The following is a 28,000-nucleotide window of genomic DNA, read 5'->3' as shown; positions in this document are numbered from 1 at the left end:
CCTGTCCTCTGCTAGATCCTGCCTAAGGGCTCCAAAATTGGCCCTGCTCCAGTGCAGCACCTTAACCTGTGGACCTGTCCTATCTTTTTCCATTACTATGTTAAAACTAAAGGAGTTATGGTCACTGGACCTAAAGTGGTCTCTGACTGACACTTCAGTCACTTGCCCGACCTTGTTACTAAGAGGAGGTCCAAGGAGGGCCCTCTACATATTGATTTAGCAAAACTTTCTTGGACACATTTGACAAATTCCACCCCGTCCAGGCCTTTTACACTCTGGGTGGCCCAGTCAATACAGGGGAAATTAAAATCTCCACCAATACTACTCTATTATTCCAAAAGGCATCTGCAATTTCTCCACACATCTGCTCCTCTAGTACCCGCTGGCTATTTGAGGGTCTATAATACAGTCCCAACAAAGTGACCATTCTCTTCTTGTTTCTAAGTTCTAGCCATATGGTCTCATTTGATTACCCCTTAAGACCTCTCTAAGCACTGTTGTTATGTCCTCCCTTAATTGTACTTCTGTCATGCCTGTAGCTTCTGTATCCTGTAACATTGAGCTGCCAGTCCTTGCCCTTCTCTAGCCACGTTTCCATTATAGCTATATTATCCCAGTCCCCAGAACCAATCCATGCTCTGAGCTCATCTGCCTTACCAGTCAGGCCTTGTGCATTAAAAATAAATGCACTTTAAACCAGAGATAGCAAGAACTGCAGATGCTGGAGTCAGAGACAACATAGCATGGAGCTGGAGAAACATAGCCCCTGGCTATCCTGAACAATAAACTTGTTTGTGATAGCTAATGTATTTCCCCCTGACTTTTCGATGGACCTCTCTTATTCAGAACCCCAACCACCTGCCAAACTAGTTTAAACCCTCCCAGGTAACATTAGCAAATCTCCCCATGAGGATACTGAACCCCCTCTGGTTCAAGTGCAACCTGTCCCTCTTGTAGAGGTCACCTCTAGCCCAGAAGAAATTCCAATAATCCAAGAACTGAAAACCCTGCCCTCTACACCAGTTCTTCAGCCAGGCATTCATCTGGTCTATCTTTCTATTTCTACCCTCACTGGTGCGTGGCAGTGGGCATAATCCAGAGATCACTACCCTTGGGGTCCTGCTTTTTAACTTCTTACCTAACTCCCTATACTTCTGAGGAAGGATGCTCTTTCTCTCAAGGGACTGCAACAAAGGTTTACCAGACCGATTCCAGGGATGGCAGGACTGATGTATGAGGCAAGATTGGCTCAGTTAGGATTATTTTCGCTGGAGTTCAGACAAATGAGGGTGGATCTCAGAGACTTACAAAATTCTAACAGGACTGGACAGGGTAGACGCAGGGAGATTGTTCCTGATGGTCGGTGTAAGCAGAACCAGGGGTCACAGTCAAAGGAATTGGGGTAGGCCATTTAGGATGGAGATGAGAAGACATTTCTTCACCCAAACAGTGGTGAGCCTGTGGAATTCATTACCACAGGAAATTGTTGATGCCAAAACATTGAATGTATTCAAGAGGTAGCTAGATATAGCACTTGGGCTGAATGGGATCAAAGATTATGGGGAGAAAGAAGGAATAGGGTTGGATGATCAGCCATGATCATGAAAAATGGCAGAGCATCCTCAAAAGGGCCAAATGGCCTCCTCCTGCTCCTATCTTCTAGGTTTCTGTGTTTCTAAGGCAGATGTGTTTCGGGAACAAATTAAAATACAGGTGTATGACATCATTGCTGTCACAGATACATGGTTAAAAGAGGGACAGGATTGACAGCTCAATATTCCAGGATGTAGCATCTTCAGGCATGATAGAGGGGTACATTAAAGAGGAGGTGGTGTCACAATGTTGATCAGGGCATCAGTTACAGCAGGAAGGAGGGATGACATCTTAAGAAAAGGTCCTCAAATGAAGGCATGTTATTAGATCTTAAAAAACGAAAAAGGAGCAATCACAAAGGTGGAACTGTGTTATACATCCTAACAGTCCGAGAGAAATGGAAAAGCAATATATGGGCAAATTTCAAGGAAGTGTAAAAGTAATAGGGTAGTGACAGTAAGAGATTTCAACTTACTCAACATCAACTGTCATTGTGTGAAAGATTCGGAGGGAGTGGAATTCTTAAAAATGCATCCAGGGCAGCTTTTTAAGCCAGTCATTTTGGATGGGTGGGGAGGGTGTGGCGTGAAATTACCGGACTTAGTTGTAGGTGGTGAAGCTAGGAAAGTAGTTGAACTATTAGGAGGGGTACATTTTGCAGACAGTGATGGTAACTCTGGTTAGATTCAAGACTGTTATGGAAAAGACAAGGATGAGCCTGAAATCAAAGTTCTCAACCGGGAGAAGGCTGATTTTAATAAGAGCAGCTCTGATTTGGCAGAGTGGACTCAGAACAGATACTTTCAAGTAAATCTGACTTAGAACTACTAGATGCATTCAAGAAAGAAATATGGAGAGTACAGAGCCAACATGTTCCAATAAAGAAAAAAAGGGTGGGATCATCAAATCCTGTGAACCCTGGAGGCTTATGGCAGATGTTGAGAGCTCAAAACAGCAGAAGCCCCAAAGGAGTGTAAAATTTGCAACAGGGAACTTAAAAGGGAGAACAGAAGAGCTAAAAGGGGATATGACGGCATACTGCAGATAAAATGAAGGAAAATCTTAAGCTGTTTTACACATACATTAAGGGTAAGAGGATAACAGCGGAGAGAGTAGGGCCCATTAAGGACCACAGTGGTAATTTGTGTGTGGAGCCAGAGCAACGGTCAAGAAGGTGCAATACGGCCTCTTCTTCCTCAAGATGCTAAGGAAATTAGGCACGTCCATAGGCACTCTCACCAACTTTTACAGATGCACCACAGAAGGCATTCTATCTAGATGCATCATGCCTTGGTTCGGCAACTGCTCTGCCCAGGACCGTGAGCAACCACCAAGAGTTGTGAACACAGTCCGGTCCATCACACAAGTCAACTTTACATCCAATGACTCCATCTACACTTCTCACTGCCTCAGAAAGGCAGCCAACATCAAAGCAACCTCCCACTTCTTCAGTCAGGCAGAAGATATAAAAGCTTAAACTCACGTACCAACAGCTCCTTCTCCGTTGTTATTAGACTTCTGAATGGACCTCTCAAATTTCAAATCTAATACTGATCTTGCTTTTAGTACACCTTTTTTGTAGCCGTAACTTTGTATTCCTTGCTCTGTTCAATCGTCTTATGATCTCTGTATGTTATGATCTTTCTGCACTGAACGTAAAGCACCTAGGAATGTGTGACAATAATAAAACAAATCAAACCAAAAGATTTCTGATGAAGGGTCTAGGCCCGAAACGTCAGCCTTTTTGCTCCTATGATGCTGCTTGGCCTGCTGTGTTCATCCAGCTCTGCACCTTGTTGTCTCAGATTCTCCAGCATCTGCAGTTCCTACTATCTCTAAATCAAAAGAGCTTGTAGGTTGGGTACTAAGTGAATAATTTGGGTCAGTGTTCATACTAAGAGGGACGATGTGGGTAACAAAATTCGTGAGATAGTCTGTGATACAATTAACAAAATTACTATAGACACAGGAGGCCAAGGTTCAAGTCCCACCTGCTCCAAAGGTGCACAATGATATCTCTAAACAGGCTGACTGGAAAATATCTGGACCATGAGGAGGTTCTGAGTGGTACAGCAGGCATTTAAGTACTTAAATCTCCTGAGCTGAATAAAATGTATCCCAGGTTGCTCAGTGAGGCAAGGGAGGAAATAGCACTTGCAAAAGTTTTCAATTCCACTCTGGCCAGAGGACTGGGAGACAGCCAAAGTGGTATCATTATTCAAGAAGGGCCCATGGAATCCAAGGAAGTGTGGCAAATTGGATCCACAATTGGCTGACAGGTAGGAAGCAGAGGGTTGAGGGCTGTTTTTTTCAAATGGAAATCTTTGTTCATGGTTTTACAGGGGTCCATATTGGGGCCCTTTCAGTTTGTGGTTTGTATAAGTGATTTAGATTGAATACAGAAGGGTTGATCAGCAAGTTCACAAATGATACAACATTTGGTGGGGTAATATATCGTGACAAAGACAGCCTTAGACAGGAAGAGGATATAGACAGGCTGGTCTAGGCAAAAGGAATTAAATATAAGCCATAGCACTTGGGCAGGACTAACAAGGCAAGGGAATACATGATTAGTGGCATTGACCCTTGATATTCAATGCTGTCAACATCATTAAATCCCCCATTATCAACATCCTAGAGCTTACCACTGACCAGAAATTCAACTGGACTCACCAATTAAATACAATTGTTACAACAGCAGGTCAGAGGCTAGGAACACTGCAGCAAGTAACTCACCTGATGACTTCACAAGGCTTGTCCACCATCCACAAGGCTCAGAATCACGAGTGTGATGAAATAGCCCCCACTTGTCTAGATGGGTGCATATTGTGACTGGAACCAGGTGGACCTTGTTAACTACAAGGTTCTTGATTGGCCCAGATTAACAACCCAATCAGGAAGGCCCTGGCTGACTAATATAACCAGGAGATTAGAATCTCCTCAGTTGAGGACTGATTCTAGCCAATAGTATTGTAGATTTCTTTTACTTCTTGAGAACTGATTTCCAGGCTGGTTGGGTTACAGCTGGATTTTAATTCTTGGTGGGGAACTGCTTTTTGAAACTGGCTGGTTACAGCTGATGCATTGTTATTTCTGGAACTGAAGCAAAGATGACTTGGTAGCAAGGCTTGCTCCTTGCACTATAATCTTAAGTATTTGTACTTTACTTTTGCATATGTTTTCACCTTTTGTATGTCTAGACTGAGCCTTCATGAGTCAGCTGTGCCTTTTTGAGTGGGCTGAGCCTCTGCAGTGGATGGGCCCTCCATAGGTGGGGTGTAGCCTCTAGTGTAGGCCTGCCCTCCAGGAGCCTGCTGTGTTTGTCCAAGCAGACCAGGTTTCAAGATGGACTGCGTATCTCTACATACGCTGTGAGGTGTGTACTTGGTGCCTTTGGGCATGGACTCTGCCTTCGGGCATTGACTTGGCCAATTATGTCTGGTTTGTTATGTTGTCTAGCAGGCCTTACCGAGAGCCTGAAGGTGAGTAGGTTATTCCGAAACAAAAACAAAGAACTGTAAATTGGAAACAAAATTTGCTGGAAAAGCTCAGCAGGTCTGGCAGCGTCTGAAGAAAAAAATCAGTTAATGTTTTGGGTCTGGTGACCCTTCCTCAGAACATTGTGTTGAAGTTGTCCCGAAAGCTGGATAGTGCGTAGGTTGTCCCGAAAGCTACCTTGCCAAAAAGGCATAGGGACAGGCTGTCCTAGATGTGGTCGGAAGGCGAGTAGGGGTGGGCTAGGTGCTGGAAAGTATGTAGGGATGTGCTGCGAACTGGAAGGTGCATGGAATCGGGCTGTCCTAGAGGCACAAAACCAAAGTGGCTGAAAAAGCCCAGAAGGTCTGGCAGCATCTGAAGGGAAAAACAGTTAAGGTTTCTGGTCTGGTGACCCTTCCTAGAGGTAGTCAGAACGCGAGTAAGGGTGGGCTGTTGTTGGTTTGCCAGGGGTGTCAGTGCGGCACATGTTGTTTTCTTTTTTTTAAGTTGTTTGTATGGATTTCTCGTACTTCTGGCTAGAGTTTTCTCTCCTAGCTAGTTACGGTGTGATTTTGATTTTGTTTCACTGTTCCCCTTTCCTTGTACAAGTGTTGTTTGGTTGACTAACCTTGATTTTTGTTTTGCATTTTTTTGTGCAGTTTAATAAGGAGTATCACCTAGAGATCAGAACCTCCTCCCTTGAAGACAGACTCTGAGCTGGCTGGCCACAGCAACTGTACTGTGCACTAGTCAATAAAGCTAATTTGGTAATGGGACACTGGCCTCTGTGCAGTTATTTCAGTGCAGCTCCAACAGCACTCAAGAAGCTTGATGCTATCCAGGACAAAACCAATTGCCTCCACTACTGACACTTGGTAGCATCACTGTGTACTATCTACAAGATGCACTGCAGAAATTCACCAATGCTCCTTAGGCACCACCTTACAAAGTTATGACCACTTCCATTTAAAAGGACAAAGGCAGCAAATCCATGGGAACACCACCACCTGCAAGTTCTCCTCCAAGCCACCCACCACCCTGGCTTGGAAATATATTATCCTTCCTTTGCTTATGCTGGGTCAAAAAGCTGGAATTCTCGCAAAGGGCATTGCAGTAGTTTAAGAAGGCAGCTTCTCCAGGACCGTGGGGGACAAGCAATAAATTCTAGCTAGCCAGCAACACCCACAGCCCACAAACAGGCAAGCATCCTCTACGGTGGTATTCAAGATACACTATGGCACAGAAATGGATAGCCAAGTTCCATACCTGTGAAGACAGACTCAAGATTCACAATTGAGGCTAATGTTGTGCTACAGGTGCCACTATCACACTGTCCTGTTTTGACACCATCCCCTTGATAACTTGTTACGACCTCTCTACCTTTATTAGTTTGTACAGTTTTGGATTACTTGTTACTTTGGTTAGACCCCTACCATGTGACTCTTATACCTAGCATGTTATTCTAGTCATTTGGTTTGTCCTTAGCACCACTTTCTTTTTGTAATTATCTCTGCTTCAATTAATCAGATTATAGGTCATCCCTTCACCTGCTAATCAGCTGTTGATACTTTACTCACACAGTCTGACACTCTGGATCACCTGGAGAGGCCTAGTGTTTGGCCTGTCAACACGCTACTTACACCATTTGTATGATATTTTGGTCTCTCTGATTATGAACTCTTGTGCCTGGGTTCTCTCTTCATTTCACCTGATGAAGGGGCAGCACTTCGAAGGCTTCTGATTTCAAATAAACTTGTTGGATTATTACCTGAGGTCGTGTGATTTTGACCTTGTCCACCTCATTCCAACACTGGCACCTTCATATCATAGCCACAAATGAATAACAAGTAAAACCCTGGGAAGCATTGAGGATCAGAGGGACCTTGCTGTGCTTGTACACCAGTCGTTAAGCTATTAGGTAGTTCAAGTGGTACAAAGGGGTGTGGCTTACTTGCCTTCATTAGTCTAGGCTTATGGTTTAAGAACAGAAAGGTTATGCTGGAACTGTATAAAATGTTGGTTAGGCCACAGCTGGAGTAACTGGGTGCAGTTCTGGAATCTACATTATAGTAAAGATGTGACAGCACTGCAGAGGTGCAGCAAAGATCTGCTAGGATCGTGTCTGGGGTAGAGAGGCTCAGTTATGAAGAAAAATTGAACAAACTGGAATTAAAATCGTAGAATCCCTAACAGCATGGAAACAGGCCATTTGGCTCATTAAGTCCACCCAACCCCTCCGAAAAGCATCCCACCCAGATTCCCCCATCCCTAAATTTCCCATGGCTAATCCAACTAGCCTGTATGCCTCTAGACACTATGGGCAATTTTTAGCATAGCCAATCCACCTATCCTGCACATCTTTGGACTGTGGGAGGAAACTGGAGCACCCAGAAGAAACCACACATACACAGGGAGAATCTGCAAACTCCACTCAGACAGTTGCCCAAGGGTAGAACCCAACCCAGGTCCCTAACCACTCATTCACCATGCCACTGCTGTTTTCCTCAGAGCATAAAAGAGATCGAGGAGGACATGATATAAAACTGAGGGGCATACATTGGGTAGACAGAAAGAAACGTTTACCTTGATGGAGGGATCAATGACGAGGGGACATAGTTTTAAAGTAAGGTGCAGAAAGTTTATAGGGTTTGTGAGGAAAAACTTTTTCACCCAGAGTGGTAGGAATGTAGATCTCACTGCCTGTAAGGGTGATCAAGGCAAAAGCCCTCACAACACTTAAAAACTCTTATGACATGCACTTGCAATGCCAAGGCATACAAGGCAACAGGGCCAAGTGCTGGAAAACAGTATTAGAACAGTTAGGCATTGCTTTTGATTAGCGCAGATATGATGGGCCCAAGAGCCTTTGTCTGCGCTGCAGATCTCTATGACTGGCAGAAGCTTTTTGAGGATCAAGCATCAGAGGACTCATTGATGTACTTCCATGGAACTGAGGATGCAGCAAGTGTGAAACAGAAATTGGGATCTAATGAGGAATCCAGAAACATACATGTGTTTTGTACTTCTGACAAACGCAAATAACATTCATATTGTCCCTCATCTAATCAACAAATGCCGCCTGAACTTGTTAAAATGCGTGAGTTAGAGAATTCCTGCAGTTTGTTGTTTTTGAAGAGCTTTTAAATCACTCTGTGGTGCATGTATTGTTGACCAAAAGGTGACTTTTATTTGTTATTTGTGGAATGACAGTGGCATTTTAAGGCTGGTATTTATAGGCCATCTTGAGAAGGTGATGATCTGCTTTCTTGAATGAGTGCAATCCATAAACGGTGTGAGGAAGGGAGCTTGAGAATATTAATCCAGCCATGTTGGAAAAAAATGCCAATAAATTTTAAATTCTTGCCTCGAAATATCTTTAAAATACAATATGATGCCTTTCCAAATTGTTTTGAACAGTTTAAAAGCCAGTTTCAGACTGGTGTGTCCTGATGGGACTAAACATTGTTGTGCACACTAGCCTGGGTTCAAGTGTCAGCCTGCTGTGAAGATCACAGTCCAAGATTCCCACATCACCACTGCACTGCAGGTAAAGACAGTTTAACTCCAAGTGCTAAAGGCCAGACAAAATGAAATATGACAACAGAAGGATTCTCTCTCACCCTGAATGCTGGAATTCAATAATGGTCAAAAGGAATCAGACTACAAAATTGCAACCTATCTTCAAAACTAAGGATCTTCAAACCTAACTGACCTCAACCTTGCTGGTAACTTCCACTGCAATGGCTGCAACATTCAAATGTCTGCTCTTCACGAACAATTTACAGACTGATCTGTACTTTTTTTTGAAAACATTCCATCTTTTTGGACTCACCTCATAGGAGTTCTGCACTCATATTTCTTGTGCCTGTAGAAATTGATAAACTCACTTCTGGTTAACTCAGGAAAGCTGATTTAATTTGTGCCTTTTTTAAGCACAACTGTATCTGGTCTGGGAGCAACATATCTACAAGGGAAGGAAACCTTTCTAAATTAACCTTGTTGCACCCAACCAAATGGGTGGGTGAATAAAGGACAGTCAGTTCATCTATCTCCTCACTTGGGAGCTTGACAACTTGGGGTATCCCTGACTGGAACTGTTCTGAACTGAGGAATTTTGTCCAGGATCTGGTTGAGACTCACCCGGGATTTGATCAATACATAATGGTCATCGTTAAAATTTGTGCAGCAACAATATTCCTTTCTACTTAATTGCTCAGGTTTGCATGGTGTCCAGATCTTAGAACAGGCAGGCACAAACTGAGCCATATTCTCAATAGTCGCAAATGGAATCAATACTTTGCAAACATTAATAAACAACCACACTTGTGGAACCTTGCTTCAATGCTGTTATCTGAAGTTCACTATTAAAATTTGCGAAATGTTAAAATGAGAACATTTGAAAAACATCAGAAAGTAAAGATTTTGACTGCAATCATTTCTAGTGGCACAGTTCTCTCATCAAATCATCAGCTGCGCTAATGTCAAGAATGCCGAAAGTCACAGATCACATGGATGTACCAAATAAAAGCAAAAGTAAATAATTCGGCCCCTCAAGCTGCTCCATCATTCAACAAGACCATGTTTGCATTTCAAATTCCACATTCCCATCTAGCTCTTGATAATCTTTGATTCCTTAGCTTAACAAAAATTTATCTACTTCTACCTTAAAGATATTCAATTTTACATCACATCTTTCTTACTTTCTACTTTCACATCTTTCTGATGCAGTGTGTTCTGAAGTCTCACAAACCCCCGAGAAAATTTACCCTCAACTCCATCCAAAAGGGTGACCCCTCATTTTAAAACAGGGCTGAACAGTTCTGGATTAAATCACAAAAGAAGGCATCTTTTTCACAGAACACAAAAGAAAGAACTGCAGATGCTGTAAATCAGGAACAGAAACAAAGTTGCTGGAAAAGCTCAGCAGGTCTGGCAGCATCTGTGAAGGAAAAAAACAGAGTTAACGTTCTGAGGCAGGGTCACCGGACCCGAAACATCTTTTTCACATCTACCTTGTCAAGATCATTGTGTCTTATACAGTTAAATTGCTTTTCTAAATTCCAGTGGAAACAAACTCAATCTGTCAATCAATCCTCACAAGACATCATTCTCATTTTGAGTGTCAGTCGAGTATAACTGCTCTGAACGGTCTCCAACACATTTACATCATTTTTTAAATAAAACCAAAATGCACGCAGTATTCAAACTGAAAATCACCAATACCTTCTGTAATAAAAATATAACGTGCTTATTTTTATGTTCATTCTTCTTGTAATAAAAGATAGTTTCCTTTAGCCTTCTTGAATATGTACCACGTGTGCTTCTCCATCCAAAGTGTAAATGGGATCTTGGGTTTAATGTTTCATTCCAAGGACAACATCTGACAGCACTGTGCTCTATCAGTATGGCACTGGAATGTCAGCAAAGACCTTTGTGTTCAATTCTTTACAAGGGAACTTGAAACTCTGACATGGAGGCTAGAGTGCAACCAACTGAACCACAGCAGAAAAATGAACAAGAAGTGAGATTGGTAGCTTTTATTAGTACTTAGGAAGCTCATCAGATTTTAAAAATGCCACAAAACATTGTATTTACGGAATAGAAGCATTGAATAAGTACTTTGCACTAGCTTTCACAGTCAAAGACACTAACTGCATTCCAAAATTACTAAATACTTGAGGGGCAGAAGGAAGAGAGGAAATAAATACACTATCACAAAAATGAGAGAGGGGGAAACTAATGAGGCTAAAGGCTGTTAAGTCCTCCACTCTCCCCACCTCTCCTTTACTTCCCCGTATGCAGCCTCCATCCCCTTACTGCTCCTCAAAAGAAATGCATGCAAAATTATAGAAGTATGGACAAATTTAACTTTGGTACCCCGTTCAAATATTCTTAACTTTCAACACACTTCCTCTGAAGATGGTATTTGATCTTCAGTACCAATGTATAAGCTTCTTTCCATTGATATCTGCACTTCAGTTCACTCAAACCTCGCAATGGATGAATATCAAAATATCAAAGGCCTCCTCACTCTAGCCAGTCTTCCTGCTCCCTGTGTCAACAACCATTCCCATCTTAACTTTTGTTACAGCAGAATTGCAATGAGTGTGCTGATAATTATGCCCCACTATTGTATAAACTGTGACAAGATACATTAAATACCAGTAAGACCACCAAGTTGGCCAACTTGCCTGACAGACTAGTATTCAGGAGAAAAGAAGCTCACATGGGGTTTTGCCAAAGACAGGTTTGCAGGTTCTGTATGTATCTGGCTGCTCTTGCACTTGCAGTTTTATAACAAAACCACAGCAGCTTAAACAGAGGGATGTCGTCAGGCAGAAATTCCTGAACTCAAAAACTCTCAATGCCGCTTAGCCTCACATTATCTCCTGCACTGGTTCAAAAAGGAACAGTATCTGACTCAGCTAAAAATGTGCAGCACTTGATTTCCAAGTTCCAAAACTCTCTTGGTCTTTCACCTACATTGCAGTGCAACTTCTATTCCAATTTGTAGTCCCAAAAAAAGCAAAACATATGGTCACTTATATACTGTTCCCTCAAAAGCAATTTATTTTGGGGTCAAAATTAAACTTATTTACTAAAAAGGGAGAAATTGAAGTGGAATATAAGAGATTACAACTTTATCTTCCAGATTCATGTTCACTTTTGCTGTAAAGAGGAGATTAATTAGCTGGCTCTTTTGACAACTGAAGTGACATTACAAGAGAAAAGATGAAGTTACATTCCACGTTAGCCAAGTTCCCACTCATCACTGCTCCTGCTTGGAAACCATCATTCTCTCCCAAGTTTGTGAAAAAAGATAAATAATACAAATAGTTATGTAATCCTAAGTCATCTTCTCCTTTATATGCAACCCCCTACATAACTTTAGTATCATGAAGGATAGCATATCAACAGCAAGTCAGAGGCTAGGAATTCTGCAGTGAATAACTCACCTCCTGATTCCCCAAACACTGCACACATCTACAAAAGGAAGATTCCCTACTTGCCTGGATGAGTGCAGCTCCAAACTTGACACCATCCATGATAAAGCAGCCCGCCCGATTCGCAGCACATCCACAAACATTCACTCCCTTCACCACTGACACTCCGTAGCAACAGGCATACTATCCACAAGATGCATTGCAGAAATTTATACACGTTCCATAAACAGCAAGTTCTGAACGCATAACTACTACCAGAAAGACAAAGGCAGCAAATATATGCGACCACCATCTGCAAATTGTCCTCCAAGCCATACACTTTGCTGACTTGGACATTTATATTTTCAGTGTCACTGAGTCAAAATCCTGGAATTCCCACTGTAACAGCATTGTGAATATACCTATGTCAAATAGACTGCAATGCTTCAAGAAGGCAGCTTCCTGCCAACTTCTTAAGCAGAACTTGGGATGGGCAATAAATGTGGCCAACAAACATCCACATCACATGAATGAATGAATATAAAAATACAAATAAATACAAACTGCCACTTGAGCCTGCTCCAGCAGTTAATAAGATCATGACAGAATTGATTGGGGCCTCAAATCCAATTTCCCACCAATACCAATAACCTCGAACTCCCTTGTTAATCAAGGGTCTGTCTACACCTGCTAGAAAAATAATCAGACATCCAACCTCCACTGCTCCCTGGGGAAAATAATTCCACAGGCCCGTGATCCTCAAAGGAAAGAAAATCCTCATCTGTCTAAAATGTATTAGCTTTAAACCATGCCCCCAGCACCTGTTTTTCCCCCAAGGAGAAACATCCAAAAGCATTCACCCTGTCAAGTTCCCTCAAGATCTTATATCTTTCAATAATATTGCCTCCTGATCTATTAAACATCAATGGATACAGGCCCAATCTTCCTCCATAAAATAATTCTTTCATCCCAGAAATCAGTTCAGTGAGCCACATCTGAACTGTTCCTAATGCAATTAACTGCTTTCTTAAGCAAGGAGACCAAAACTAAACACAGTACTCCAAATGTGGTTTCACCAATGCTCTGTCCAACTGCAGAAGACCAGCCATGCTTTTATATTCCATTCTCCAGTAATAAATATCATTATTCCATTAGTCATCCTAATGACTGGTTGTATCTGTGTGCTAACCTTTCTTGATTCATGTGTCATGTGTCAGGACATATCTGGTACACAAGTCTAAAAATGATCTGGATGTCCTTTTGAACAGCAGTGTTCTACAATCAATTTGAATAATATGCTTTGTTGTTGTTCCTGCCAAAGTGGACGAGTACACATTTTCCCACAACATACTCTATCTGCCAAACTTTGCCCACTCACTTACCCTATATATATCCTTTTATAGAATGATATCTTGTTCAAAACCTAGTTTCCCATCTTTGTGTCATCAGTAGATTGTGACCATAAATTCCATCCTTTCATCCAAGTCATTGATACAAATTATAAATAGTTGAGCCCTCAGCACTGATTTTCTGTGACACATCATTCTTTACATCTTGCCAACCTAAAAATTACCCCTTTATGTCAAGTGCCTGCACTCTGTCAGCTAACCAATCCTCTATCCGTGCTGGCAGGTTACCCACTAAACTACAGGCTCCTGTTCTGTGTTGTAATGTTTGATATGGTATCTTATGAAAAGTCATCTGGAAATCTAAGTGCACCACATCTCCTGGCTCCCCTTTATCCACTTTCCTCATATAGTCAAACATGATTTCCCTTCTACACAACCACAGCAAATCTGACTTAGTGTCAAGATTTTCTGAGATCCTTCCAAAACCTCTTCAATACTGGATTTGAGCAATTTGCCCACGGCAGATGTTCAGCTAAAAGACCAATATTTTCTGGTTTTCATTCTCCCTCTTTTTCTTGAACAGAGGTGTTTTATTCATTTTTTTTTTAACATATGGTGAGACCTATCCCAAATCTAGGGATTTTCACATAATCAAAGCTGGTGATTCTAACCATCTCAGCAGCCACTTCTCTTAAGACCCAAGGACAAAGTCCATTAGGACATGGAAACTCTTCAGCCTTTAGTTCTGAGGGCACTAAATTAGTTTCAGTTAGTTAGGGGTAAAATTTTCAGACATAATATAAAAGGAAAAGGAAACCACAGATGTACAAAGGTAGGCCAAAAATATAAGAGCTACACAAGCAGGGAGACAGAGCCAGTCTTGGACGAAAAACAGACAATGCCTGTAAAGACTGTGGGAAAACAGCAGATAATGTAAGAGGCCTGGACAGAGACATGTGAGAATTGTTATATGTATGTCATAATGATTTATATAAAGCTTGCAGGTGTGTATAACACACCAGAATGCATTTTACACTTCACTGGGATCAAGCCAACTCTCCCTGTGTATGCGTGAAATAAATAATCATAACTTAATTCCTGATGTCTTCTATTTTGTTACCAAGTTGTACGATAAACAGTTTCAATAACTTTCTCAATACCTTTTCCCTGGGGATTGCACTTTTTTTTTAAATCTAAATTTCCCCCTTCCCTTTCACCTCTTAATTTACAATTATTTCTTGAATGATATTTGGAAAAAACAAAGTGAAGATAGACACAAACTATCTGTTGCATTTATATGCCAATCCCTTATTTTGCATTACTAATTTCCCAGACACTCTTTTACAGGACCAATGTTCACTTAGGTCCTCTCACCCTTTTTAAATATCTTCACAAACTTACTATCCCTTTCTAAATTTCTCACTTGCTTTCTCCTGTATTTAATTTTTCCCCTCAATCTAATTTTTTTTTCACATTCTGCTATGAATCTTCACAGAATAGCATACATTTCATTCAATTTTGTACCATTTTGAACTTCTTGAATGAGCCAGAGATAGTATGTCTTAATTTTATCCTCTGAAGTGACTCAGTAAACCATTCAATTGTACAATGATCAGCATATCCCGTGAATTAAATCATAAATGATGTGGACATGGGTATTAAAACAAAACAAAATTTAATAAACAAGAACAACAGACTGCAGTAAAGAATAAACTAATGACAGATTAAATTTAACACATGTTTGAAATGATACATTTCACAGCAATAGTAAGGAAAGGCAGTACAAAATAGATGGTACAATTTTCTAGGTGATGCAACAGACCTGGTGTGTACATGCAAGAACAGGGCAAAAACTGAGATGCAATTTATAAAACATTTCAATCTTCGGTTTTAATAATGGAGACAAAGAGCAGATTGTGCGTACTGATGCTCATTTTTGGTTCCACAGAACCACTTACCACCTGACCTCATTGGAGCCTTAATCTAAGTATGGACAAATGAGCTGAATTCCACAGGTCATCATCAGCAATCACTTGCTAATGAGTATGATTGCCTAACTAAGAAATTCTACGTCACTGGTCATGGACTTTGTAGGTTTTTGCATGGCTGATGAGCCCAATCCTCAAGCTGCATCTCCAACCAAATATTTAGCAGGTATTTCCAGGAAGTGGAGTTGGTTCTTTGCCCAGTGATCATTGGCATTCCTTTCTCCAATTCCATTTCCAGACATCCTCTTGCTGAGGGTGTTCTCAAAAAAGTGTCCCTTCATACAGGAGGTTCCTCGAAGTCAGTTTCTTCTGAACAAGAATCGCTCATATGTTAACACCTATGTTGCATTTCTTGAGGAAAGCCTCCAGAGGGTCTTTGAAGCATTTCCTTCACCCTTCTCTCATTTTAGTGCCTTCCTTGAGCTTTGTGATGATGATTTCTTTGGCATTCAAAATATCTTAAGCAAATGCCCAGCCAGTGGAGACAGTTTCAGATGATCATGGCCTCTTGCTGGCCCTATTCGTTCCTTCAAGAGTTCAGACGTCAGCACATCTGTCCTCCCAGATGATGTGCAGAATCTGTCTCAGACAGCATGGATGGTTCTTCCCAAAGTCCTTGAAGTGGTGTCTATATGTGATCCAGAGATAGGGAGGTGACCACTGCACCTCAAGAGCCCTCAAAGTCAGAAAAGAGGTCAAGCATAGCTGGCAAGTGGGTAATGTATATTTATGACTTGCCTCTTGGAACAGGTCAGACTTGAACCCAGACTTCCTGACTTACAGGTAGGGATACTTCCACTGTACAATAAGAGCCCCGAAACATTGCTGGCAAAGTCCTAGTTACCACCATCTTCAGCTGCTTCAATTATCTTCCCTTCACCAGAAGATCAGAGGTGAGACGGTTCATTGATAAATACGCGGTGCTCAGTACCATTCATATCTTCTCAGATAGTGAAACAGAAACCGAAGTTGCTGGAAAAGCTTCGAAAGTCTGGCAGCATCTGTGAAGAGAAATCAATTAACATTTCGGGTCCAGTGACCCTTCCTCAGGCCCTTCTATGTTCTAAGGGTCACCTGACCCGAAATGTCAACTCTGATTTCTCTTCATTGATGCTGGCAGACGCGCTGAGCTTTTCCAGCAACTTCTGTTTTTGTTTCAGATGTACAGCATCTGCAGTTCTTTTGGTTTTCCTCAGAGAGTGGAGCAGCCTCTATCTATGTCAACAAGTCTAGCATTTAGGTTTGTGCTATTAAGTGATAAGTAACATTTGCACATCACAAGCACCAGGCAAATGTCCATCTCTAAACAAAGACAAAGACAGTCTAAATACTTCCTTTGACATTCCATGACACAAATCCATTGTATCGATACCTAGGAGATAGCCTCCGACCAGAAAGCAAACTGGAAAAACCAGACAACTAGTACAGCTACAGTATAATAAAAGGTTAAAAATAAAAAATGTGTTAAAGCACCTTCTGACTCCACGCAGCCTGTCCAACATCTGTGAGAAACAAGTCAAGAATGTCATTGTACACTCTCCACTTGCCTGTATTAGTGCAACTTTAACACTAAACATTCACAACTTTGAAGAATCACTCCCTCCACTACTGGCAGTTTTGCGTACTATCTAAATGATGCAATGAAGCAACTCATCACAGGTGGTTTGACAGCACCTTCCAACCATTGCACCTTCTTAACCACGAGCTCTACCAATGAGGAAAACAAGGGCAGCAGACAGTGGGGAATACCTTCAACTGTAAATTCCAGTCCAAGTCACGCATCCTCCTAACTTGGAACTGTATGATCATTTCTTGATGTGGAGATGCTGGTGTTGGACTGGTGTGGACAAAGTCAGAAATCACACGACACCAGGCTATAGCCCAACAGGCTTATTTGAAATCACAAGCTTTTGAAGTGTGACCCCTTCATCACCTGACTACTAGAATTACAAGCTACTCTCCAAAAGCTTGTGATTTCAAGTAAATCTGTTGGACTATAACCTGGATCATTTCTTGAGAGATAGTAGGAACTGCAGATGCTGGAGAATCTGAGATAACAAGGTGTGGAGCTGGATGAACACAGCAGTCCAAGCAGCATCAGAGGTTTTGTTTTTTTTTCTGAAGAAGGGTCTAGGCCCAAAACGTCAGCCTTCCTGCTCCTCTTATGCTGCTTGGCCTGTTGTATTCATTCAGGTCCACACCTTGTTATCTCATTTCTTGAGACTCATCATGTGGAAACTCCATAGCTGTCCCCCAAAAAGAACAGTGGATGTTCCCACAACACATGGGCTACAGTGATTCAAGAAGACGTCTCATTACAAACCTCCCCAAGGGCAAATACAAATACTTAACAACAGCTCACCTCATCACTGATGTCCAGAATCCAAGCATTAATTAAACAGAACAAAAGCAAGAGAACAGTCATAACTTTATAACACAATGGTCAGGCCTGGTCAGGAATCACGTAGTCAACTCAAACCACTGTACTTTAGGCAAGATGTCAAGACATCTGAGAAAATATAGAAGAAACTTTCAAGAATGGTACTATGTAGATTCACTTATGGGAGAGACTAGGACAGAGTTCTTCTCCTTACAATAGCGGAGATTTTATGGAGGTGTTCAAAAATCAATTGCTTTGATAAAGACGAAATAAGGACTAATCATTATTAATAATAATACTTGCAAGTGCATTAGGTGTAGTAACCAAAGGAAAAATGCACAAGGTGACTAACGCAAGAATAAAGGCAGAAGAAAATCATTTTTAAAAACAAACAAACAGTCAGCTGTTGCAGAGATAATAGGAGCTGCCGAAGCCGGAGAATCTGAGATAACAAGGTGTAGAGCTGGATGAACACAGCAGGCCAAGCAGCATCAGAGGAGCAGGAAAGCTGACGTTTCAGGCCTAGACCCTTCATGGAAGGCAATGTCTAAAAGGGTGGTGGAAGAATGTTTACTCATAACTTGCAAAATGGAATGGGATAAATATTTGAAGGAAAAAAAAAATCTGCAGGATGGTACAGAGAACAGGGAAGCGGGACACGTTGAACAGCTCTATCAACGAGCCACCGCGCACACGTGATGGGTAAGTGATCATATCCTCTGCTGTAGCATTCTATTTACATTTGCTTAACCAATTTGAGCTTATAGATTTTAGATTTCATGTTTGAGCTTAAACCTTTGAATTTGTGCAAGCTTCTTTTTGGTGTTTTATTTTTGTTTGGTAGTATGACTGGTTAGCCACAAATGTCCAAGTAATTTTCTAAATGTTCCCAGATTAAATGCAGCGCATTTAAGTATTTAGAATTTTGGTCAGTTTTAACAATCTGAAACTTCTCCGAGCATTCAGCAAACGTAATTTCAAACATGCAAATATTTCAATTTGGACCATAAAGTTCTATTCTTAACTTAGTTGTGGCTCTCCCACATCTAAGTCAGAAATTCATAAGTTCAAATATTACTTCAAAGCTTTCAGTTGACATCAATTTAATCCTGACAGCATTGCCATCTTTCTGATAAGCCCTCTCAGAAGGATGTAAAAGATCCAATGACGTGATGCAGAGACTTGAAATGGCATTCTCCTGTCGATCTGCACGTCATTTACCCTCGTACAGCACGGAGATAGATTATCTGCTTATTCATCTAATCACTTTTTGCGGAACTTTTCTCTGTGCAAATTTGCTGCTGTACCTTTCTTTTGTTACAGCTGTGAACATATTTCAAAAGTACTGTACTGTGAAATACTATGGAATATCGGAGAATAGGACAGACACTATAATACCTTCTTTGTTTCAAGTCTGCAATTTCCAAATCTTGGCCACCATGTCAGCTTCAAGTCCCTGACAGTAGAAACTGTCATGGCTTTCTACAAATTGTACATTTTTTTGTGTCCCACTGGATTCAAATTTCATGTTCCAAAAGAATTTACTTTACCTGCTAAAGCATGCAATTGTGCACTGAACACAAATATAAACCAGCTGTTTTCACTTAATCAAGACTTTACAGTACTGAAGTACAATCAGTGGGTGCAGACATGAAGTCTGGGGATCTGGTGAATTTCTAGAATCAATCTAACCTTGTCTTGGTTTTATGTCGAACATTTAAAGTAACAGTATCTCTGTAATATTTCAACAATTAGCAAAAAATGAAAGCAGCATAATATATCTTGTATAAAGTATATTTCCTACAAGAAACCTGGTTTTATTTACAAATTAGATATATTATTTTAAAGATTAATCACACTAAACTGACAAATTTAAACATTTGCAAGTGTTTTTCAATGTAAAAAACCGAAAGAATGGTGGATGCTGGAAATCAGACACAAGACCAGAAGTTGCTGGAAAATCTCACCATGTCTGGCTGCATCTGTAGAGAGAAATCAGAGTTTCAAGTCCAGGGATCCTTCTTCAGAACAGGAGTTCTAAAGAATCTGATTTTCTCTCCTCAGATGCTACCAGACTTGCTGAGGTTTTCCAGCTTCTATTTTTATTTTCAATGTTTTATCTCAAAACTATACTCGTGCTTGGAGAATAGATCCTTTTTCACTCTTAGCTTAAAAAGTACCTCTTCTTTATCTATTAACAGAAGATAAATTATCCCAATAAATATGAACTAAGACAGAACTGTTGCTTGAGTTGTCTTTCAAAAATAAAAATTAGCCTCTGAGTTCACAAGTCAAAAGTAACTATTGGAAAATGTACTTAACATTGCAAGATAGAGGCTGCTACCATCCACATTAAATTACAATCCTGTACACACAGGTGGCACTTTAAAAAGCACAATGTCAAAATAGAAGAATAATTAATTAATTTCATTAAAATCCATTTCCTCTACTTCAAAAATAAGTAGTATTACAGTGCTTTGTGCACAATATTCAAATCATTTTAAGACACCACAACAGCCAGCTATCCTCATCAATAAAGCAATAAATGTAAACCAGGGTGGGGGCGGGAGGAGTTTAAGTTTTCTTTTTACAATCAGTATTGTGGATCAATGCAATGTTGAAGGTCAAACTTGTTATTGGTCCGAATGAATGGACTGACGAAAGAAAACCTATGCTCTCTAATAACTATCATTTAACCAAATAATTAATGTGAAAAAATTAATAATTGGCTGATTATGCAACAAAATAGTAACCAAAAAATGAACAGAACATGCTCAATTAGCTGAGAATTAACAATGTCCAGCCACTAATACGGCTATTTCTAAACAAAATGGTGGGTTCTTCCTTAGAAAGTGTTACATCTTGGCAAAACCAATTTCAGTCATAGAATAGTTAAATTTTGGAATTGATGCTTTGAGTACAGAAGTTATACTTCTGCACGATAACTCAATGTTCTAAACTCCAGAAAAGCACTTTAAGATGAAAATCGATTAAATAAGTTTACTTAAAATGCTGAATTCAACTGTTTTACACTTCTCATTCTCTACAGAAAAATATTAGGTAAACCTGCAAAACTGACTGCCATTAAAACCCTGGGTTGGATTTCTCACTGACTCAAAAATGAACGCACTGTTAATGAGGTAAATAAGCCAGAAAATTCTAGATTTGAACTCTTATTCATGCAAAATTTGCTGATTTCAGACAAAGTGGAACTCGAGGCAATAGAACTGGCCTCAGTGACCTTGGACAAGACATAAAGAAAGAACAATAAGTACACAAAAATGTGGACAAGAGAAAGGAAGAATGCGCACTATGCGCAAATGTAATCGACAGAGAAAAGAGATCAAAAGTTCAAGACAGGTCAATTCAGCAAAAACAACACAACAGACTCAGAATACAGGAAATCATGAAAATGAGTATGACCAAAAAATCATGAGAAATACAGAAAATGCAGAAAGTGGGAATGAAAGTGAAAGCACAGAAAAGCCAGGGAAGAAGAGAGATAATGAAAGGAAGGGAAAGATTGATGTTGGCAATGGAGAAGAGTGAAGGCCAAAACGTGCCCACACAGGAAACTAACAGGGATAAGAGAAAGAGGGCAAGGAAAGAGAAGACAAACAAATGAAGATATAACCAGTAAAAGAGAAGCAGAGATAGATGTGGAAGAAAGATAAAGAGATTGAGAAAGTGACAATAAAATAAACAAGTGAGAATGATAGAAAGAATAAGACGAGGGCAAAAAAAGTAGAAAAACAGGCAGACACAAAGTGAAAACAAACATAAAAGGGAGGACAGAAGAAAAAAGAAGAAAGAGTTAAGAAGAAAGAGCAATGTTGAAAAGAGAAGTTAAAGGAGAGAACAAAAACAATGTTCATATTTTTGATCACGTATCATTAAATTTACTGTCAAGTTCAAGGAAGGTTGCATCAGCATCAGGTTTTAATGTCACATACATAGCAGATAGCCTTTCACAATTAGAGCCATATAGGCAAAGTATTGGAAAGCTTAATACACCCATCAAACTGCACCTAGCCACACTCCCTGTCATCATTACAGAAGGTAGAAGAATGTGGAAGTGCACAGATGGAGATGCAGCAGGTAGAAAGGAATCTCTTTCAGAACACAGTTTTCAGAACTTGATTATCTGTTCCTCTAAAGCGCAATTGAAAGGCAGTGTTTCAAAAACTTCCAAGTACAGTCAAAGAAAAATTTGAAATTTTATATCTTCAGCAGCCACTGTTATCACTCAGATTCATTCAAAACTCCAATCTGGACGTGCTTCTGCATGAACTTCACAATGGTTTCAGGGTGCAATGAACACACATTTGTATGTGAAGTTATTTTGAATAGCCTTATGATATACATTATGCCCCAACAAACATGCCTCAAAATACAAAAGAGCTTTTTTAAAAATCTAAAGGTTGTCAAATTACTCTATATGAAAACTTAGCAAAAATGACTTTCACAAACTCTAAACTTTCAGAAGATATGTGATTCATGTTAAATAGTTGTGGTAAAATTAGTGTACAATGTACATCATAACTCATGCACTGCACCACAAAAACCATAATTTTATCTGTCACAAATGGTTTCAAAACCTACTAAAACAATTTGTTCCCAAAATGCATAAAATACATTCAAAGTATTGGATTATATGTGTACCATCACTTTGTTCCTAGCTGTAACACCTGGGTCTAGCATTTTGAATTTCTTTTAAATTTAAAATTGGTTTTTGCCTTCATCACTATCATTGCTACATGACGTTGTTTAACTCGCAAGCTTTCTCCAAATATCCAATTATTTAGGTTGCACCATGGCCAAGTTTGATTTAAATCTTAAATGTTAAGTTGAAAGGTTTCTCCCATGTTCTACTCATCAGTACTCCAAACCTCAAATCCTAACCCAAGCTGGCAACGTCCTAACCTTGCTTCAATTCGGAGCCAGGCAACTGCTTCCTGCCACCGTAAAATGTAGAATCATGCTTATGGTATGCTCCTTCCGCAAACATGAGAATTTTTTAAGTCAATATAAAAAGGTACCCAGAGACACTCCTCTCTAAACCATGCATATTATCCTAGATGACATGACCTTCTCAAATCCATGCTTATGCTTTGCTAAACAATTAAGTGACAATTGCAATTTTTCCATCTTGAGCCAACTTTTTGAAATGAGACAACTTTCAAAATTTACGATCAACTACCTACAATTTCTTCCCTTATTTCTTTCAACATTCTCAGGTAAAACTCATGAGGTCTTGGGAATAGTCTAAGACACAGTAATGAAACAAAGTCATCCATTATTTTAATTAAATCGAGAAAGAGTTTACACAACTGGAATACTACAAGAATCTTGACCAATATTTAATTAGTATGTGTTGGAAGCTGTTCAATGCTCAGCCATTTAGAAGCAGAAGTTAAATGTACTTGTATAATTTCTGATGTCTACAAACATAATATCACCATTAAAAATACAAATAAAAATTTACTCTTAACTTCATCAAATGTCTGATATATCCCCTCTTCATTATCAACCTCACTAAAACCAACAAAATGAACAGGCAACTGAAGGTTGTATAATACAGCCCATTTCATAATATGAAAACACACACACAATCAGAAATTGTTACAGTACAGGTGGTCAGTCAATCAATCCTGTCTGCTCTAGCTCTCAAAGCCATTTTCTTGCTTTCTAGCCAAAACCATGCACATTGTTCCTTTATACATTACAGTCCAATTCCATTTTAATGCCTCCACTGAACATTGCTCAGCCACACTCTCAGGCAGTACATTGCAGATCTTAATCAATCATTGCTTGAAAAGATTTCTCCTCATCATTTTTGCTTCTTTTGCCGACTACATGGAATCTGTGTCCTCTAATTCTTAATCCATTCATAAGTTGGAACAGTTTCTCCCCATCAACTGTGTAGACATTGCACAGCACTGAATAGTGCACATCGATCAGATCCTCTCAATCTTCTCTTCTTCAAAGTAATCAGCAACAACTTCTTTAATCTATTTTTGTGACTCAAGTTCTTCAACCCTAAAACCATTGTCATTTCTACACTCTCTCCAATATACTCACAATCTTGCTGAAATGCACACCCAGAAATAGACACAATACTCCAGCTGTACCAAGCTAGTGTTATATCCAATTGCATGATAACTTCCTTGCATGTGTACTCCATACCCATACTAATAAAGACTAGGATACTGAATTCTGAATCAACTGCACTGCCAATCTGACCTGCCATTTTCAGTTATGTATGCACACCTAGGCCCTCAGTTCCTAAAAACCCTTTAGAGTTGTACCTTTTGTGTTGTCTTTATGTTTTTTCTACCAAAATGAATCACCTTATATTTTTCTGCATTGAGCTTCATCTGCCACCTGTCATTCTACCAACTTGTCTTTGCCTTTTTGAAGCTCTACACCACCCTTGCAGTTTACAATACTCCCAAGTTTCAAATCATACAAAACTTTTGAAAGTATGCCTAATATATCATGGTCCACATCATTAATATACATCAGAAAAGCAACGATCCCAATGCTGACCCTTTGGGAACTGCATGACAAATCTTGCACCTCCCCAAAGGACATCTCTTACGTGGTTCTATTGCTTTCTGTCTGGCCAAGTTCACATCAAAGCTACTACTATCCCTTTGATTCCATGAGGTGTATTTTGTTCACAGATTGTTGTGCACTGTATCAAATGTCTCTTTGAAAGGCCATGGACATTACATCAATAGCATTGCCCTCATCAACATGTTACCTCTGCAAAAAGCTCCACCAAGTTAGTTTGACACAATTTTCCCTTAGGAAATCTATGCTGCATTTCCTTAATTAATCTGCATTCTTCCTCAAATGGAGTTGAATTAGCAACCAGTCAGAAATACAGCTTCCAAATTCAGTCACAACTGTTACCTCAAACAAAATAACCTCAGATTTTTCACAAACGTTGCAAAGAAATTTTAAAACTATTCCCTTAAAAAGAATTTTTTTGATTCAGTGAAGTCCCAGCAATGGCCATATTATGCCTGAATGTCAGACATTCTTGCAAACTAATCCTTCACCACTACCACAAACAGGAAGACTCTACTCTGATGCTCACTCGCAACACTATTATATCAATAGAATGAACTACATTAAAATCAATTTGAAAATCTTACACAGACAACTTAATAAACATTTCATTGTTCTGTTTGATTTTGTTTAGCACAGCTTGCATTACATCAGATATACAACATTAACTATTCAGCCCAACTAGTGTGACAGTGTTTATACCCTACACAAATCTCATCCTGTTCACTTGCCAATTTTTGTCCCCTTTCCCTTCATCAACTTCTCTATTCTCCTTTTGAAAAAAATCTTCTTTGCTTTACCACTTCCCGAGTTTGCACACTCCACGGTCTACACCTTGAACAATGAATTTTGCCATTGTCCTGCTAGATTTCGTTTAGTAACAATCTTTCAGGTATGAGCCAATTTGAACCCTAGCTTCAGATTCGCTCACATTCTCTTCTTACCTACCCAATCAAAATTTTAAAGACCTCACTTGCATCTTTTCAAACACAAAGCCCATTTTGTTGTCCCCACAGCCATAATATCAGAGTTCTACCATCCCTGAAAATCTTGTTTTGTCTTTTCTGCAGTGTTCTTATGGTACAGACACCAGAAAAATCCCAAGCATATCCAAACCAGAGTCCTATAAAGTTTAACAGAATTTCACCACTTCGGAGTTCTACGTACCTGGAAATAAATCCAACCTTGCTAGCGTTTTAACTTGGAAAACTGACTACAATGATGTTAATTATTTGATCATCTGTTCTCCAATATTCCTTTACTTTTTTACTCCTTACAGTTTCTTATTCTACAATTATTTTTCTTCCCAACAATCAATTACCTCTCACTTAGCCAAGTTAAATTTATCTAGAATTCATTAGCCACTTAACTTCCCGTTTTAGAAATTTTTGATTGTGTTCGCTATGCTCCTGCGCCGTAATATCATCTTCAGATTTTGATATCCAGTTACTTATTCCTACCTCAAAAAAGAAATTATGAACAATAGTCCAAACATTGATCCTTGTCGAACTAAGGCCTGTCTTCACCCTCTTCCAATTTGAATGACATTTCAAACCTATTACTTATCTATTCTTCAGCAAATTTCTTAGCCACTCAACTATGTTCTCCAGATTTTATCCCAATCCTGAATGCAATACCTTGTCAAGAGGCTTACTGAAGCTCCAAATACATGATATCTATATTACCCTTTGCTCTTCCCATTACCTTTTCAATAAATTTTATCAAGTTAATTAAGCATGAAGCAATCTTGCAAAATCCACGTTATTATGAAACATTTGGTTTTCCTTTCACGTTGAAATCATCCAAATAGATGTTTAATACCTGTCAGAGGAATTATACTTTGATATTTATTTCTACAATATCAACTAATGGTGACAAGACAAACTAGCACCGGCACCTTCAAACGTCCAGAGATATATGAGAGTTCTTGAAAACTGGAGCCTACTGTCAAGAGTGTGAAGTTTATATTGTTGACACAAAGAATTGTGTCCATGTTTACTACGATTGAAAGTTACTTTTTACACAGCACATGGTTTTGATAAAAAAAAAGTGTTTCTGGTCATAATGCGTTACCAAATCTAACTGTGGTCCCACGGAACTTGTATTTTCGCTATCTTTGTCCTCATTTCGTCAAAATTTGTTGAACACAATATGGACTTTTTTTCGAACAAAACGAAGAAAATATGGTTTCTGAATTATTCAATGGGCACAAAAGCTATGCGTCCCAGCAGCCATGAATAGTATGGGGGGGTTGTAAGAACGGTCAAGTCTACGCCAAACCAGCAGCAACATAATCACAAGAAGGCGCAGCCCCAGAAATAGCTCCAGGACAAATGCCCTGTTATTTATTCTCGGATAACACCAGTGTCGCGACGCCAAACATATGTAAGTACGAGTATTACAAAACATCACGATCGTGCCACGCTCACACTGTAATTACTACATGTACTTCCAACCTAACGGCATTTGCTCTCGCTCTCGAGGACGAGAACGTAACGAATAATCTTGCATTTAAATAACCCCACACGTAGTTTCTTCCGGGGCAGGGGGGGCGGGGAGGGTTGCTCGCGCTGCAATCAGAATTGATGCAATGATTGCATGTTAATTGCAAGTAATAAGTTCCAAACCAGGTCTTGGCACTTAACAAAAACACACACACAGGAAACTAAGTGTTTGGACAGAATCTCAAGGCAGCTGCAAAGCTGTGAGGTCCACGTTGCGAGAGTGGCTGATGCACACAAGATAGACATAGAGATACACAGAGTCGTTGACAGATAGACATGGACAGTCAGAAACACAGATACAAAGGAAGACTGTCAGAGACCCAGATAGACTAAGGCAGGAACACACAAGACACACTCTCGACATGCATCCACAATCAGGAGATAGTTTCCCACACAGATACATAAACAGACACACACACACACACACACACAGAGGTGTCGAGACAGCCAGGTCTCCCCCAACATATAGACATCAAGGCAGACAGATTGCCAGACCCCCACTCAGACATCGAGACCTCAGATTCCCACACAGACCCTCAGAGACAGACCGACAGCGAGATCCCCACACAGACGCGGAGGCAGCCAGAGCCCCACACAGACCCTCACAGACAGGCCCTCAGAGAGATGGAGGCGGTCAGATCCCCAGACAGACCCTCAGAGGGATGGAGGCGGTCAGATCCCCAGACAGACAGGGAGACAGACTGACAGACCCTCAGAGAGATGGTATCAATGTGGACTTCTCAAGCTTCAAAATCTCCCCTCCCCCTACCGCATCCCAAAACCAGCCCAGCTCGTCCCTGCCTCCTTGACCTGTCCGTCCTTCCTCCCACCTATCCCCTCCTCCCACCTCAAACCCCACCCCCATTTCCTATCTACTAACCTCATCCCGCCCCCTTGACCTGTCCGTCTTCCCTGGACTGACCTATCCCCTCCCTAACTCCCCATCTACACTCACCTTTACTGGCTCCATCCCCGCCTCTTTGACTGGTCTGTCTCCTCTCCACCTATCCTCTCCTCTATCCGCCTCCCCCACTCTATTTATTTCAGAATCCCCTTCCCCTCCCCCATTTCTGAAGAAGGGTCTAGGCCCTAAACGTCAGCCTTCCTGCTCCTCTGATGCTGCTTGGCCTGCTGTGTTCATCCAGCCCTGCACCTTGTTATCTCAGAGAGATGGAGGCGGTCAGATCCCCAGACAGACCCTCACAGAGAG

The 28,000-nt window shown here is 40.3% G+C and overlaps 1 protein-coding gene and 1 long non-coding RNA gene across 2 annotated transcripts in view; one reads left to right on the top strand and one right to left on the bottom strand.

Moving 5' to 3' along the window:
• The window catches only part of LOC125485578 (probable JmjC domain-containing histone demethylation protein 2C), a 231,655-nt gene that overhangs the window by 203,364 nt on the left and 291 nt on the right, over positions 1 to 28,000 (bottom strand). The gene's annotated exons all lie outside the window — the stretch shown is intronic.
• LOC125485579 lies at positions 4,545 to 5,806 on the top strand. Its single transcript, XR_007264290.1, has 3 exons — positions 4,545 to 4,634; positions 4,794 to 4,969; positions 5,730 to 5,806. It is a non-coding gene; the product is annotated as an uncharacterized LOC125485579 (long non-coding RNA).

This window comes from Rhincodon typus, chromosome 20 (genome assembly GCF_021869965.1).
Source record: "Rhincodon typus isolate 14 chromosome 20, sRhiTyp1.1, whole genome shotgun sequence".
In the NCBI taxonomy this organism is placed as follows: Eukaryota; Metazoa; Chordata; class Chondrichthyes; order Orectolobiformes; family Rhincodontidae; genus Rhincodon; species Rhincodon typus.
Note: the sequence above shows the minus strand (reverse complement) of the source record. Positions and strands in the feature narration are given on the sequence as shown.